We start from the raw sequence: 15,411 nt of genomic DNA on the forward strand, positions 1-15,411 counted from the left end.
GCATGTGTCGGCGGATCTGTCTCCAGATTTCGGCGGCCGCCATTTTGCCGGAGTTCGAACACTGTGGCGTTTGTGAGGGCAGCAAATAAAAAGTAGAGACTGAGGGGAAACCCTTCTGGACCACACTGAAGTCTACATCCAAATGGGTTTTTAATTGAATCCCCACATTCAGATAACCCCTCATCATTATTTATTACGTCACCATGGCAACAGTGCCCTCACAGAAGTGCCCTCCTCAGTGCTCAGCTGTCACAGCCTATAACAGTGCCTCCATAAGCTTTGTAAAGTGATATGTATAGTAGTTTGCTACGTGAGTCGTGTCGCACCCTTTAGGCTTGTCCCCTTTCTGCAGCCCCCTGCCTCCTTTTATACTGTACCCTCTCATTAAACTTTGGGTGTCAGGGCTGTGTCTAATAAAGCCAAATCCTTGCTCCACATGCAGCGACAGTACATGGAAGGCTGATTTCCGGGAGATAGCCGTCCTCCATGCTGCGGCGGTCGATTTGCCAGCTTTTCCAGGTGTCTGGGGGTCTGCCAGGCGTTCTGAGAGTTTTTATGCAAAGGTTGAAACCAGCATGAAATACCGCAGCATAGGGGTGCGTTCACACACAAAAATACACAATGGAAAATCAGATTTGCTGCAGCAGAAATCTGAACCACATTAAAGTCTATGGGGAAGAGGAAAATATGGGTAAAAGGGTATTCGCGAGCCACACAATCATGGCGCAGCACGTCTCTGATCCATGGGCTTCAATCTGGGGAAATGGGGCCACGGTTCCCCTTTTACTCCTCTAGAACTTAAAGGGGTACTCCGATTGTTAGAAGCTATCCACTAGATCGGTAGGGGTCCTACGACTGGGACTACCCAACGATCACGAGAACGGGGGTCCCAAACTCCTGCAGCCCCCCTGAAATGAATGTGAGGGCATGTGCGAGGCCGCCCTATTCATTTCTATGGGAGTTCCGGACATAGCCGAGTACAGTGCCCCCCTAGCTCCAGAATTCCCCCCAGAAATGAATGGAGCAGCCATGGTTTATTTTAGGGGGGCTGCAAGGCGTGTGGGGCCCCCGTTCTTGTGATTGGTGGGGGTCCTAGTGGTAGAACCCCCACTGATCTAATAGGTATACCCATTTAATCCCATTTTGGCCCATGTTGTAGGTCATGGCGCCTCCGTTCTTAGGTCAAACGTTCTCTGTGATTCCTTAGTCTCTTTATAGCGGTTGGAGCTCAGTTTTTTACTGATACAAAGCTCCAAATCCCCTGCGTAGATGTACAGTTAAAGGGGTATTCCCATCTTGGACATTGGGGACATGTGCGGCCGTCCTCCATTCATTTCTATGGGACTGCCGAAAATACAAGTTGTACTGTCTAATGGCACTATTTAATATTGAATATGATGCAACGGTAACCAGAAAAAAAATCCAAATGGGGTGAAATTGGAAAAAAAACACACTTTCGCTATAGTTTTATGGGTTTAGTTTTTACAGCTTTCACTATGCGGCAAAACTGACCTGTTACCTTCATTCTCCAGGTCAGTACGATTAGAGGGTTAACACATTTATATAGTTTTTCTTGTGTAATAATTTAAAAAAACTAAAACTTTGAAGAAAAAAACTTTTTTTCTTTTTTTTTTGCATCGTCATATTCTGACCCCCATAACCTTTTTTTCATATTTACGTCTATGGAGCTTTGTGACGGCTCATTTTTGTTTTTCTGGGGCGATCTGTAGTTTTTGTTGATACCATTTTGGAGTGTGTATGAGTTTTTGATAAATCTTTATGAAATTTCTATTTGGAGGTAAAGTGTCAAAAAAACTGCAAATAGTCTATTTCGATTTTTTTTTTCTGTTACGGCGTTCACCGTACGGGATGAATACCTTTATATTGTAATAGTACGGGCGTTTTGGGATTCATCGGTGCTGATGATGTTTATTTTTTATTGCTTATTCAGTTTTATTTTTAATATAGGGAATTTAAATTTGTATGTTTTTTTTTTAATCTTTTTTTTTTTCCCACTCCCTTTAAGTACCCCTAGAGGACAATGATTTAACACTGCAGTCTATGGGAGAACTAATCTGTTCAGAAGCCCTGAGGCTGCCATACCAACGAAACGGATCCCTCAATCTCTGCGCGGTGGAGCCGGTCGGCCACTGGGTGCAAAGCGCTCCCGACAAAAGACCGCTCTGTTGCCGTGGTTACAGTTGATCATGGCATCTGTGGGGTTAACTGTCTGTGATCAAAGTTATCGCCAATCATGGAAAATGCCTCCGGGTGTCTGATGTGCAAAACAGCAGACACCCGGCGGCTATTGCGCCCGTTCGGCTCCTGAGCGGGGCGCCATCTTTAAAGCATCAACTTGTGCCGTACATGTACAGTGGAAGGCGGTAAATTCTACAATGCTTTTTGCCTTCAGCCACCACTAGGGGGAGCTCAGGAGCTTGCTGCATACCATTCTGAGTTCAATAGATTACCGTGTGAGGTGAGCTCCTAAGCTCCCCCTAGTGGTGGCTGAAGGCTGCAAGTATTTTATCGTTTGGCCATGTGTATGCAGAGGATTTGGAGCTCTGTATCAGGAAGGCAGGGCTCTGACCACCATAAAGCTATGGATGATGACATGAATCAGCAGAGAATGTCGGATTATTCACTGCGGTCACTTTATATCTTTCTGTCTCTGTGTAAAGATTTCTCCTCTCGCTCTCTATAATTCGCATTACATTTCCTGTGGTTTCTTTGCACTTAGAGAGGTGAGAAGAACCATAAAAGGAAATTTCTTCTCTAAAGTCTTAAAGCTGCGGAGAATTTACATCAAGGAGAGACCTCAGCGCCCCGAGGACACCGGCCGACTTTCACTTCTCGATTCTCTTGGCAAGTTCCCTCCAAACCAAAAGTGAAGGGGCGCAGCTGTGCTCCTCTTACTGGAGGCTCCAAAACAGAGCGAAAGAACATCCACAAGAGAGAAATCCCCCGGCAGCGAGGAGGAATGTCGGCACACATGCCCAGCGGCGGCACCAGAATGTCCCGGGGCCATGCCCTACAAGGGCTGCTGGGCATGCTGGGTACATTAGCCCTAATGATCTCTGCCACCACCCCACAGTGGTACAACAACAGGGGGCTATGGGGGAGCCAGAAATCATCAGACAGAACACAAAGCAATGACAAGACGCCCCCCTCCACTGGCAGAGGTATGAAACGCGACATGCCACATACTAGTAGACTGTAACGGAGTACATAGGAGCAGTATTATAGCAGTTATATTCCTGTACATAGGAGCAGTATTATAGTAGTTATATTCTTGTACATAGGAGCAGTATTATAGTAGTTATACTCTTGTACATAGGAGCAGTATTATAGTAGTTATATTCTTGTACATAGGAGCAGTATTATAGTAGTTATATTCTTGTACATAGGGACAGTATTATAGTAGTTATATTATTGTACATAGGAGCAGTATTATAGTAGTTATATTCTTGTACATAGGAGCAGTATTATAGTAGTTATATTCCTGTACATAGGAGGCAGTATTATAGTAGTTATATTGTTGTACATAGGAGGCAGTATTATAGTAGTTATATTGTTGTACATAGGAGCAGTATTATAGTAGTTATATTCTTGTACATAGGAGGCAGTATTATAGTAGTTATATTCTTATACATAGGAGCAGTATTATAGTAGTTATATTCTTGTACATAGGAGCAGTATTATAGTAGTTATATTCTTGTACATAGGAGGCAGTATTATAGTAGTTATATTCTTGTACATAGGAGGCAGTATTATAGTAGTTATATTCTTGTACATAGGAGGCAGTATTATAGTAGTTATATTCTTGTACATAGGAGCAGTATTATAGTAGTTATATTCTTGTACATAGGAGCAGTATTATAGTAGTTATATTCTTGTACATAGGAGGCAGTATTATAGTAGTTATATTCTTAACCATATTTCTTTTTATTATGGAAAGAAAAATCAAGGCCAGAGCCCGCACATGACATTACAATGTTGACAATAAAGCATCAGATGGTAGTCGAGCAGACATGTCATGAGTAGGTATTACAAGCTATCATCGTCAATGATCAATAACTGACATCAAGTAAAAGGGGGGAAGAGAGGGATAAGGACCAATCAGGGAGGGAAGGAGGGAGGGAAACACGGAAATGAAAAGACTTCTGCTCTATTATGCAAAATTTCTATAAACTTTCCACGGAGACCACAGTTTTAAGAAGCGAGAGCGTGAGTTAGTCTCCCAATGCGCAAGCTCCTCAAAACGGTAGATCTGGTCCACCTTGTCAGTCCACATGAGAAGAGTCGGCGGGGAATCATTTTTCCACAAAAAGGGGATGAGTAATTTAGCCGCTGTAAGCAGCATCGTTGGAAGGTTATGTTTAGCGGGGGTGAAAGAGCTATTGGGGCACCATAGTAGAACGAGCTTAGCGTCCAATGACATCTTAGTATTGCATATCTGATTAACCATTGCCTCAATTGATTTCCAAAACGGTTGGATCTTGTGACAGAGCCACCAAATGTGTGACAAAGAGCCAGTGCCTGAGCCACATCTCCAACATGCTGCAGGGACTTCCGGGTTTAGTTTGTGCAAAAACTCAGGTGTCTTATACCACCTACTAAGAAGCTTAAAGGAATTCTCTTGGATCCTCACACATCTATTGAAGCCGTGCGAGTGAGCCAAGATAAACGCCTTCTCCGGCTCTGTAAGGGACAAGGAAAGCTCCCGTTCCCAGGAGGTCACAAAACGCAGCTCCGGGGGTAGGGAGGAGAGTAATTCTTTATACATCTGAGATAATGGCCTAGGGGGGGGGCTTGGTAGACAAAACCTTCTGTTCGAGCCAAGAGGGGGAGTTATTACCCGTGAATAGTAGTTATATTCTTGTACATAGGGGCAGTATTATAGTAGTTATATTCTTATACATAGGAGCAGTATTATAGTAGTTATATTCTTGTACATAGGAGCAGTATTATAGTAGTTATATTCTTGTACATAGGAGCAGTATTATAGTAGTTATATTCTTGTACATAGGAGCAGTATTATAGTAGTTATATTCTTGTACATAGGAGCAGTATTATAGTAGTTATATTCTTGTACATAGGAGCAGTATTATAGTAGTTATATTCTTGTACATAGGAGCAGTATTATAGTAGTTATATTCTTGTACATAGGAGCAGTATTATAGTAGTATATTCTTGTACATAGGAGCAGTATTATAGTAGTTATATTCTTGTACATAGGAGCAGTATTATAGTAGTTATATTCTTGTACATAGGGCAGTATTATAGTAGTTATATTCTTGTACATAGGAGCAGTATTATAGTAGTTATATTCTTGTACATAGGAGCAGTATTATAGCAGTTATATCCTTGTACATAGGAGCAGTATTATAGTAGTTATATTCTTGTACATAGGAGCAGTATTATAGTAGTTATATTCTTGTACATAGGAGCAGTATTATAGCTAGTTATATCCTTGTACATAGGAGCAGTATTATAGTAGTTATATTCTTGTACATAGGAGGCAGTATTATAGTAGTTATATTCTTGTACATAGGAGCAGTATTATAGTAGTTATATTCTTGTACATAGGTGCAGTATTATAGTAGTTATATTCTTGTACATAGGAGCAGTATTATAGTAGTTATATTCTTGTACATAGGAGCAGTATTATAGGAGTTATATTCTTGTACATAGGAGCAGTATTATAGTAGTTATATTCTTGTACATAGGAGCAGTATTATAGTAGTTATATTCTTGTACATAGGAGCAGTATTATAGTAGTTATATTCTTGTACATAGGTGCAGTATTATAGTAGTTATATTCTTGTACATAGGGGCAGTATTATAGTAGTTATATTCTTGTACATAGGAGGCAGTATTATAGTAGTTATATTCTTGTACATAGGAGCAGTATTATAGTATTATATTCTTGTACATAGGAGCAGTATTATAGTAGTTATATTCTTGTACATAGGAGCGTATTATAGTAGTTATATGCTTGTACATAGGAGCAGTATTAGAGTAGTTATTATTTGTATATAGTAGTAGTAATAGTTATTCTTGTACATAGGAGGCAGTATTATAGTAGTTATATTCTTGTACATAGGAGCAGTATTATAGTAGTTATATTCTTGTACATAGGAGCAGTATTATAGTAGTTATATTCTTGTACATAGGAGCAGTATTATAGTAGTTATATCCTTGTACATAGAGCAGTATTATAGTAGTTAGAATTATTGTACATAGGAGCAGTATTATAGTAGTTATATTCTTGTACATAGGTGCAGTATTATAGTAGTTTATCTGTACATAGGGCAGTATTATAGTAGTTATATTCTTGTACATAGGAGCAGTATTATAGTATGTATAGTCGTGTACATAGGAGCAGTATTATAGTAGTATATTCCTTGTACATAGGAGCAGTATTATAGTTAGTAATATTCTTGTACATAGGAGCAGATTATAGTAGTTATATTCCTGTACATAGGAGCAGTATTATAGTAGTTATATTCTTGTACATAGGAGCAGTATTATAGTAGTTATATTCTTGTACATAGGAGCAGTATTATAGTAGTTATATTCTTGTACATAGGAGCAGTATTATAGTAGTTATATTCTTGTACATAGGAGCAGTATTATAGTAGTTATATTCTTGTACATAGGAGCAGTATTATAGTAGTTATATTCTTGTACATAGGAGGCAGTATTATAGTAGTTATATTCTTGTACATAGGATGCAGTATTATAGTAGTTATATTCTTGTACATAGGAGCAGTATTATAGTAGTTATATTCTTGTACATAGGAGCAGTATTATAGTAGTTATATTCTTGTACATAGGATCAGTATTATAGTAGTTATATTCCTTGTACATAGGAGCAGTATTATAGTAGTTATATTCTTGTACATAGGAGCAGTATTATAGTAGTTATTCTTGTACATAGGAGCAGTATTATAGTAGTTATATTCTTGTACATAGGAGCAGTATTATAGTAGTTATATTCTTGTACATAGGAGCAGAATTATAGTAGTTATATTCTGGTACATAGGAGCAGTATATATAGTAGTTATTCTTGTACATAGGAGCAGTATTAAGTATATATTCTTGTACATAGGAGCAGTATTATAGTAGTTATATTCTTGTACATAGGAGGCAGTATTATAGTAGTTATATTCTTGTACATAGGAGGCAGTATTATAGTAGTTATATTCTTGTACATAGGAGCAGTATTATAGTAGTTATTTCTTGTACATAGGAGCAGTATTATATTGTAGTTATATTCTTGTACATAGGAGCAGTATTATAGTAGTTATAGTCTTGTACTAGAGCAGTATGTATAGTAGTTATATTCTTGTACATAGGAGCAGTATTATAGTAAGTTATATTCTTGTACATAGGAGCGTATGATAGTAAGTTATATTCCTGTACATAGGAGCAGTATGATAGTAGTTATATTCTTGTACATAGGAGCAGTATTATAGTAGTTATTTCTTGTACATAGGAGGCAGCATTATAGTAGTTATAGTCTGTACATAGGAGCAGTATTATAGTAGTTATATTCTTGTACATAGGAGCAGTATTATAGTACTTATATTCCTGTACATAGGAGGCAGTATTATAGTACTTATTATTCCTGTACATAGGAGGCAGTATTATAGTAGTTATATTCTTGTACATAGGAGCAGTATTATAGTAGTTATATTCTTGTACATAGGAGCAGTATTATAGTAGTTATATTCCTGTACATAGGAGCAGTATTATAGTAGTTATATCTTGTACATAGGAGCAGTATTATAGTAGTTATATTCTTGTACATAGAGGCAGTATTATAGTAGGTATATTCTTGTACATAGGAGCAGTATTATAGTAGGTATATTCCTGTACATAGGAGGCAGTATTATAGTACTTATATTCCTGTACATAGGAGGCAGTATTATAGTACTTATATTCCTGTACATAGGAGGCAGTATTATGCTAGTCCATCTTTTATATGAGTACATTCTGTTCTGTGTTTTTAAATATCATTATTCAATTTACTCTATTTATTCTGTCTCTTTTTCTATCTGATAGCCCAAGAAGCTCAGTTATTCTTTTTCGGTATCTCCCTCATCATGGCTGCTGCCAGTTTCTGTACCTGCCTGATCTTTTTGTTTGGCTGGAAGAAGCCTAAATATTTCCAAGATACTGAGCATGAGCCAAGTCCTGCAATCCTATTCTTGACTATACTTTTACCCACAGGTGAGACACTAATGGAGATGAATTGCGGCTACATGAAGGGGTCTAATAACTGTCAGTGGTCTGAATTTCACAGAATTGTGACATTTTTTGTCGGTATCATGACTGGCTATGACGGCCATGGAGTGACAACCCCTTGGTTGGTGAACTATATCCAGGTTGAATCCTGTACACTAAAAGCAAGACCCTCCAGTAGGATATATGATTCCTGCCCAAAACTGTGAATACATTTCCTTGTACAATAAGAATTTGGGACCTAAACTAATGAGTTTGCACCACCTGGTGGTTTGGGGTGGTACTGCAGGTTAATTGATTTAATATTGTGGTTTGGGGTGGACTAAAGTTTATTGCTGCAAGGTATAGGTGATTCCCATTGACCCCACTGAATGATGACATGTTTTTTCCTAAACTTATGTTCTTCTATCCTTTTAGGATGTTTCTTCTCTGTGGGCTGGACTATCTTTACTGGGCAACACCTGGAGGAGATACAGAAAAACTGGTCCGGTCTCGGCTTCTCTTACTGGTTGGGCGTCTTAGCATGGACTATACTGGTGATCTGCATCCCGGTCATATTCGTAATCACTGAATGTATAATGTATAGCAGATCGGACAGTGATGTTGATCTAACAGTGGGCGCATTGGAGGTGGAGAATTAAGCTACATGGTGGGGCTGTCTGTGAGGGATACCCCACAGGGTACACTAAGGTAATAGGGAGGCCCTGACTGGGGCACTAATAATGGGTCACTCTATATTTTAGGGGCCCCAACCCCTACAAAACCCATCATAATCAACCTTACTTTTTTAGAGAACCTGCACTCATTTATAGGGCTTGGCCAAACAGGAGTGGCCCTTTAAATGATGCTTATAATCGCATGGTTAAATATCATATTATATGAAAATAATATACATAAAATAATGCATAAATTATATTTATTACAGGTAAGAATATTCAGAATTTGGCTGTCACATCAGAATTATTTATTACATGTTATATATGATGTATAGTATTTATTCCCAATATGCAAAGACAGTCAAATCTTTTATAATCAGCCACTTTGGAGGGAATGGAAAGTGTAAGTCACCCGGTCACCAAACTAAAAGTAGACACTTTCCTCCTACTTTCTTTCTCCATATCTGTGAATGGGTATGTGTATACTTACTTACTTCTCTGTGCCTACTTAGCACAGTGAGGGAGGCATGCTGCCTAAGAGTGTTGTCTCATCATTAAATATAATATTTATTGTGTAGATCATAAAAGATGAATTACCTTATATTTGGCATTTACATGCGACCCAATGAAGAGTTATGACATTTACTTACATAGTATGGCATCACCTGGTGTTCATTTACTGATATAACATGGCGCCACCTAGTGTTCATTTACATACATAGTATGGCGCCCCAACTGGTGTTCCATTTCTTACATAGTATGGCTCCACCTGGTGTTCATTTACATACATAGTATGGCACCACCTGGTGTTCAGTTACTTCCATAGTATGGCACCACCTGGTGTTCAGTTACTTCCATAGTATGGCACCACCTGGTGTTCAGTTACTTCCATAGTATGGCTCCACCTAGTGTTCATATCCATACATAGTAAGGCTCCACCTGGTGTTCCATTTCTTACATAGTATGGCTCCACCTGGTGTTCATTTACTTACATAGTATGGCTCCACCTGGTGTTCATTTACTTACATAGTATGGCTCCACCTGGTGTTCATTTACATACATAGTATGGCTCCACCTGGTGTTCATTTACATACATAGTAAGGCTCCACCTGGTGTTCAGTTACTTACATAGTATGGCTCCACCTGGTGTTCAGTTACTTACATAGTATGGCACCACCTGGTGTACATTTACTTACATAGTATGGCTCCACCTGGTGTTCAGTTACTTACATAGTATGGCTCCACCTGGTGTTCCATTTCTTACATAGTGTGGCTCCACCTGGTGTTCAGTTACTTACATAGTATGGCACCACCTGGTGTACATTTACTTACATAGTATGGCTCCACCTGGTGTTCAGTTACTTACATAGTATGGCTCCACCTGGTGTTCCATTTCTTACATAGTATGGCTCCACCTGGTGTTCATTAACTTACATAGTATGGCTCCACCTGGTGTTCATTTACTTACATAGTATGGCTCCACCTGGTGTTCATTTACTTACATAGTATGGCGCCACCTGGTGTTCATTTACTTACATAGTATGGCGCCCCAACTGGTGTTACTTACATAGTATGGCTGCACCTGGTGTTCATTTACTTACATAGTATGGCGCCACCTGGTGTTCAGTTACTTACATAGTATGGCGCCCCAACTGGTGTTACTTACATAGTATGGCTGCACCTGGTGTTCATATACTTACATAGTATGGCTCCACCTGGTGTTCATTTACTTACATAGTATGGCGCCCCAACTGGTGTTCCATTTCCTACATAGTATGGCGCCACCTGGTGTTCAGTTACTTACATAGTTTGGCTCCACCTGGTGTTCATTTACTTACATAGTATGGCACCACATGGTGTTCAGTTACTTACATAGTTTGGCTCCACCTGGTGTTCAGTTACTTACATAGTTTGGCTCCACCTGGTGTTCAGTTACTTACATAGTATGGCACCACCTGGTGTTCAGTTACTTACATAGTATGGCTCCACCTGGTGATCATTTACTTACATAGTTTGGCTCCACCTGGTGTTCAGTTGCTTACATAGTATGGCTCCACCTGGTGTTCAGTTACTTACATAGTATAGCTCCACCTGGTGTTCAGTCACTTACATAGTATGGCTCCACCTGGTATTCAGTTACTTACATAGTATGGCGCCACCTGGTGTTCAGTTGCTTACATAGTATGGCTCCACCTGGTGTTCAGTTGCTTACATAGTATGGCTCCACCTGGTGTTCAGTTACTTACATAGTATGGCTCCACCTGGTTTTCAGGTACTTACATAGTATGGCTCCACCTGGTGTTCAGTTACTTACATAGTATAGCTCCACCTGGTGATCATTTACTTACATAGTGTGGCTCCACCTGGTGTTCAGTTACTTACATAGTATAGCTCCACCTGGTGATCATTTACTTACATAGTTTGGCTCCACCTGGTGTTCAGTTACTTACACAGTATAGCTCCACCTGGTGATCATTTACTTACATAGTATAGCTCCACCTGGTGATCATTTACTTACACAGTATAGCTCCACCTGGTGATCATTTACTTACATAGTATAGCTCCACCTGGTGATCATTTACTTACATAGTATGGCGCCACCTGGTGTTCAGTTACTTACATAGTATGGCACCACCTGGTGTTCAGTTACTTACATAGTATGGCTCCACCTGGTGTTCAGTTACTTACATAGTATGGCACCACCTGGTGTTCAGTTACTTACACAGTATAGCTCCACCTGGTGTTCAGTTACTTACATAGTATAGCTCCACCTGGTGATCATTTACTTACATAGTGTGGCTCCATCTGGTGTTCTTTTACTTAGATAATATGGTGTCCTCATGGTGGTCACTGTGTATAGAAACGTGTGATGCATCTACTAAGCTGCTGCACAGTCTCAGTCGCTCTCCCCACAGCCTGGTCGATCTCAGGGAAGGAGCAGAGCCTCTGCCGTAGCACGTCAGTATAGCTGAGAAGAAGTAATAAGGGACTATACTGTCAGCTGCCAGAGGGGGGAGGATTCTGTACAGAGTTCTCCCCAGCAGCACCAAAGGGAGCACATGGAAGCAAAAAATTGTGTAAAAAGGTATTTTTAAAGGGGTTGTCTTATCTTAGACAATGGGGGCATATCGCTAGGATATGCCCCTATTGTCTGATAGGTGCGGGTCCCACCGTTGGGACCCGCACCTATATTGAGAATGGAGCCCCGCAAGGTGTTGGCTGGAGGACTCCACCAAGCCAGCTCCCCAATGAATGCGCGGCCCCCGCTCCCATTCATTTCTATGGGGCTGCGCATGCGCAGTGCCCCCTCCTTCACTTGTGGGGCTCCGTTCTCGAAATAGGTGCGGGTCCCGCACCCTTTAAGAAAATGGGGGCATATCCTAGCGATATGCCCCCATTGTCTATGATGAAACAACCCCTTTAAGCTAGAAACAGCTATTAAAGGGGTTGTCCCACTTCAGCAAATGGCATTTCACTGAATACAAGGCACTTACTAATGTACTGTTTAGTGTTGATCGAGCACCAAAGTGCTCGGGTGCTCGAGTAGAACATCTCGGGGTTCTCTACCGAGCACAATAGAAGTCTATGGGAGAACCCAAGCATTAAACCAGGCACCCCGTGCTCTGAAGAGAAGAGAGTGTCTGGTTCACAGGAAAAGGTCAGAAATTGATGGAAATACCACCGAAATCAGGTATGTCCAAACTGCGGCCCTCCAGCTGTTCCAAAACTACAACTCCCAGCATGCCTGGATAGCTTACAGCTATTAGAGCATGCTGGGAGTTGTAGTTTTGCAACAGCTGGAGGGCCGCAGTTTGGACATGTCTGACCTAAAATGGTTCTGGAATAGCATGGGGAGGATGTCTGGATGCATCTTGGACTCCCAGGTCGCTGCTGGGAACTATGTTGTCCGAGTAGTACGCCACTTTTACAGACTGACTGTTGAATTCTATTATGTGCATTCCGGCAGCGAGATTACTATCGCACTGCCCAGAATGCAAAGTGTTACAGGCCGGAGATCAAAGGCTTCTCCTGCCTGTCAGGAAGTGGAGTGGACCTGACGCGCTCGTGCAGGGACGCGCGGGCTGGCGCAGTGACGTTATTTTACTGCGCCGGCCCACGTGTCCCTGATGGTGGCGTGCGCCTGCCCGCCACAGTGTGGGCGGTGCGGCAGTGCGGGCCGCCGGACATAAATATCCGGTGGCCCCTGTACTGGACAGAAGAGCCGAGCCGCCCCCCAAAGAAGACCCCTGGAAACGAGCATCCCTGGAGGGCTGAGTGTCATCCCCGCTATCCCACCAACAATATATTAACCCTTACCAGCCCTATCCCACCAACGGACCCCTCTGACCCCTACTTGCCCTATTTCCCCTATCCCATCAATCTCCAACAATTCATATTACCAACAATCCCCTACTCTAACCCTGTAGGAGCATCCCTGCTCCCTATTCTGTGTTAACCCCTGCTGTACCCCTGTAACCCTGTGTCTGTGGCCTGCATTTACCCTTGCAGCGCCACCGTTAACCCTTCAATCATAGGGATAGTTTAGAGCCATGTAAGTGTATTGTATAGTTAGTTCGTGGGTGGAACTTGGGATTGAATAGTGTATTTAGTACTGTATTGTTAGTGCATTGCGTGCGTTGTGTATTGTAAGTGTTAATAAATATTGTGTGTTATTTGTACCTACTGTGTAACGTGTGGTTATTAGCGGTAGTTAGTTCAGTAAGGCGCATGCAGCTAGCTTAGTGATTAGCGTAAGGTAAGGTGAAAGTATTATTCTTTACTTAAGGTATAAATAGGCGGAGTCATCACTAGACGACTCTTCCTATTTATGAATATTAATATTTGCATAAATATTTGTAATTAAAGGGTTTCTACCACTTCGTTTTCACATAATTAGCTTTCAGACACTAGCGATCCGCTAGTGTCTGCTCTGCCAAACAATCCTAATATAATAGCTTTTGGGGCAGCCGTTTCGCTAAAAAAAGAACTTATATTGATATGCTAATGACCCTCTAGGTGCTATGGGGGCGTCATTAGCACCTAGAGGATCAGTCTACCTTCACAAAATGCCGCCGCCCAGCGCGTCCCTCCAGCCCGCCCATCTCCTCCGGAATGCGATCAAGCGGACGACTTCTCGCGCATGCCCCGTGCGCGTCTGTATTCGGCGCATGCGCAGTGAATGTCCGACCGCTTCCCTGCTCAGACATCTCCACTGCGCCTGCGCCGATGACGTCACAGTGCTCCATCGGCGCAGGCGCAGTGGAGATGTCTGAGCAGGGAAGCGGTCGGACATTCACTGCGCATGCGCCGAATACAGACGCGCATGGCGCATGCGCGAGAAGTCGTCCGCTTGATCGCATTCCAGAGGAGATGGGCGGGCTGGAGGGACGCGCTGGGCGGCGGCATTTTGTGAAGGTAGACCGATCCTCTAGGTGCTAATGACGCCCCCATAGCACCTAGAGGGTCATTAGCATATCAATATAAGTTATTTTTTTAGCGGAACGGCTGCCCCAAAAGCTATTATATTAGGATTGTTTGGCAGAGCAGACACTAGCGGAGCGCTAGTGTCTGGAAGCTAATTATGTGAAAACGAAGTGGTAGAAACCCTTTAATATTCCCCCTTTACACTGACAATAATACGCACAAAACCGAAGATAAACATTCCTTCCTGTATATTTACTTGTATATAAAGTGCAAGGGCTGCCAAAAATTACAAGGAAGAGGCTCCGATACACCCTGTATATCACATAAAGGAGGCCTCATTCACATTGTGGTACAATGGTTCATGTAGTGGGACTCCTGCACTCATAAAGCCTATGCACTAAGTGAAAGGGCTGCCAAAAATTACAAGGATCCGGCACTCCGATACACCCTTTATTACACATAAAGGAGGGCATCATACACAGCCTTGAGAAATTATGATTGATGGCTGCTGGTGACCCTCAAAAACATTAGGAGCGAGGGCAGCCTAATAAGTATGTTGCTATGATGGAGAAGGACGAGAATACGAAGATACTTTTTTGTGGTGGAAGAAGTGCATGGGAATGTATTCAATACACCATAAAAGCGACATGTAAAGTGCCTTTATGTTCAGCCGCTTTCCTCTGGTGGAGAAGAGAAGTCAGGGGCAATCCAGGCCTTGTTCATTTTTATAAGAGTCAACCTGTCAGCATTTTCAGTTGACCGGAGGATGCGCTTATCAGTTATTATGCCCCCAGCAGCACTAAATACCCGCTCTGACAAAACGCTGGCGACAGGGCAGGCCAGCACCTCAAAGGCGTAGAGCGCCAGTTCGTACAACGTGTCCAGCTTGGACACCCAGTAGTTGTAAGGCACAGAGGGATCACGGTCTGACACGGTCTGCTGTGTACTCCTTCACCATCTTCCAAAACTTTTCCCTCCTTGTGACAGTAGGCCGCGCATCAGGGTGAGGGTGCTGGCGGGGTGTCGTGAAACTGTCCCAGGCTTTGGAGAGTGTTGCCCTGCCTCTGTTGGAACTGCTGTG

This window comes from Bufo gargarizans, chromosome 10 (genome assembly GCF_014858855.1).
Source record: "Bufo gargarizans isolate SCDJY-AF-19 chromosome 10, ASM1485885v1, whole genome shotgun sequence".
NCBI classification, from domain to species: Eukaryota; Metazoa; Chordata; class Amphibia; order Anura; family Bufonidae; genus Bufo; species Bufo gargarizans.